The sequence below is a fragment of the Elephantulus edwardii genome, unplaced genomic scaffold (genome assembly GCF_000299155.1).
Source record: "Elephantulus edwardii isolate Elephantulus edwardi_28Jun2011 unplaced genomic scaffold, EleEdw1.0 scaffold00059, whole genome shotgun sequence".
NCBI lineage: Eukaryota > Metazoa > Chordata > Mammalia > Macroscelidea > Macroscelididae > Elephantulus > Elephantulus edwardii.
In genome coordinates this window covers 15,832,932-15,835,858 of record NW_006399809.1, presented here as the reverse complement: position 1 = coordinate 15,835,858, position 2,927 = coordinate 15,832,932, and the positions used below count along the sequence as shown (strand labels likewise).

General features: G+C 42.8%; 1 pseudogene; it reads right to left on the bottom strand.

Annotated features, from left to right (window-relative positions):
* Window positions 1–808: 808 nt before the first annotated feature.
* The window catches only part of LOC102845289, a 17,231-nt pseudogene continuing 15,112 nt past the window's right edge, over window positions 809–2,927 (bottom strand).

The window sequence follows — 2,927 nt, the reverse complement described above, 5'->3', positions numbered from 1 at the left end:
ATTCAGTGACTGGGGTAATCGGGATGGGTGTGTCAGAGGCAATGAGATTGGCACAGGATAGAGCAGGGTTTAGGGCTGTTGTACATAGGGTCACTATGAGCCACAAATGACTCGATGGCACATAACAACAACAACAACAACAATGTTAAGGTGTAACCTGATGAAGATTGTTGTCTTTGATCATCGTCAGTGTTTCAACTTCTCTTCGCTTTCAGCAAGCAAGGTTGTGTCATCTGCATATCAAAGGTTGTCAGTGAGTTATCCTTTAATCTTATTGCCATGTTCTTCATATAGTCCAGCTTCTAGGGTTATGTACTCAGCATACAGACTGAATACACATAGAAAAAGAATGCAATCCTGGTATACACTTTTTCTTGATTTTACACCATGCTTCATGTTTTGTTTGCCTTTTGATCTATGTGTAGATTCTTCATAAGCATAATTTTTTTTCCTCATAAGCACTCTTAAGTGTTCTGGAATTCTCATTCTTTTCAATGTTACCCATAATTTTTTTATTTGTTTAGATCATATCTATCTATCTATCTATTATGTATTTATAACTGGTTACACATTGGATTCAAATTAGGCATCACCAGTAGTAGTTGGCACAGTTAGTTTCTCATTTAAGCTCAAGATCAAGTTCTGTTTAATTTTGCTGTTCCAAAGTACAAAAGAGGGGGGACAATAGGGGAGGGGAGGAAAAACAACCTCAAGGCATCTCATCTCCATGGTGTTTTCTTGAATACAGTACCTTCATAGGTAATGATATGTACAGTTCCATGGTGCATCATGAGCCCTCCCCCTTCTGTCACCTTGAGATCAGCCGAGGGGCTGCAGAAAGCAGAGGTGAATGGGGTCAGCTGCTAGACTCTGACGCCTGCCTCTTGGATGAAGGGGTGTAGCCGTTGAGATAGCTGTTGGTCGTTTGCAGAGTCCACCATTCAGAATGTCTTGGATGTGGGGTACCATGAAGTAGATGGCCACTAGATTATCTGCACCTCTAGGAATAATCACATCAGCATATTGCTTTGTTGGCAAGTAGAATTCCTCAAAGGCAGGCTTGAAGAAGGTAATGTACTGTGATAAAATCTGCTCAAGATCCCGTCCTCTCTCGCTGATGTCTCTCAATACTCTGCGGGAGAGCTGGGTGTCCGCATCTGTATCCACAAAGAGCTTCATCTGCAACAGGTCTCGTACCTCTTGGGAATAGAAGGCCAGGATTCCCTCAAAAAGCACAACATCGGCAGGGTAGACAGTGACTGTTTCCTCCTTCCGGGAATGGGTGACAAAATCATAGGCAGGAATCTGGACTATTTTCCCTTCTGTTAGTTCTTTGAGTGGTTTGAAGATGAGTTCATTATCGAAGGCATCTGGGTGATCGAAGTTGAACTGGCCCTTCAGGGCTTTGGCCTTCTGCTCTGGAGTGAGGAGGTGGTAGAAGCTATCCTGGCTAAAGATGACTACTTGCTTCTGGTGATAGTCGAACTCATTCTGTCTCAGGAGTTGCACAATCTTAGCACAAACGGATGACTTGCCGCTGGCTGTGCCCCCGCTGATGCCATTGAGGAAGGGTTCACTGCTGGGCTGCTGGTGGTCCTGCAGGGTCTGATCGCTGTCCCCACCATGGCTCACGCCCTTTACCCATAATTTTTTATGATTCACTTAGTTGAATGTCTTTGCATAGGCAATATAAAATGGATACACATCATTTTTCTTTCAGCCAAAGTCTCCGACATCACAAGTGATCTTTCTCATCCTACATTCTTTTCTGATTCCAGCTTGAATTTCTTGAAGATCCTTGTTAATGTACTGATACAATAATTTTTTCATTATCTTCAGCAAAATCTTACTTTCTTTATAATATTTTCATTATCTTCAGCAAAATTTTGTTTTCTTTATAATATTGTCAACAACCAGTCAGTTTAGGCCAGACAGGACATTCAGGCCCAGATCTGTGTCAGAAACCCAGAGCTGCTCACAGAGCCAGAGTCTGGTTTCATCTTTTGTGCCCCTAATTCGCATCAGGAACAGCACTAACATGCCAGATCTAAAGGAAACATAGCCCTCACCTTGGAAATTATTGTACTATGACAGCCATTTGGTGCAAACTAAAGAAGAGAGACACTGTGCCACAATATAACAGTCCTGGAGTTAAGGGCAAGAACCTTTCCCCAGTGCTGCCTGAGACAAAAAGCCCTCCCTGAAACTATATTTGGGATCTGGACTTAAATACTTCTAAATGTGAGACAGAAATCAATGTGAGAGACCAGAAACATTGTGATGTGCAAGACATCACAGAAGTGAATTGTGGCCTAAGCCATCATATCAAAAGGTTGCTTGGGGAGAGGGGGATTGCTTGACAGGGTAGGAGGGAGTGCAAACAGTGTTGATATTCAGGGAAAGGGAAGGGACAAGACACACATGTAGGGGAGGACACTGCATGTCTGGTCACCTCTGTAAGGGAAAGTGTCTTTCATTTGATCCTTTCACTAAAATACTTGTTTGGCAGGTATTGCTCCAAAGCTAAGCATCCAAATTAAGACAGACTAGGAAGAAGGATTGGCCATCCACTTCCAAAATATAACAGGCCTTCAGAAACCCTATGTACAGTGAAGCACACTTAGACTAACAGATATGGCAATGAGGCTGAGCCTTCAAATCTGGAAACACAAAGGAGGAAGAACAGTTGTAAGCAGAAACTAATGATTGGAACATGGAATATGAGAAGCATGAATGTAGGAAAACTGGACACCATTAAGAAAAAAAAATGTTTTTGTTGTTGTTATGTGCCATGAAGTCATTCGCAACTCATAGCTGCAACAGCCCTAAACTCTGCTCTATCCTGTGCCAATCGCATTGCCTCTGACACACCCATCCCGATTACCCCAGTCACTGAATCAATCCACCTCATAGAAGGTCTTCCCCTC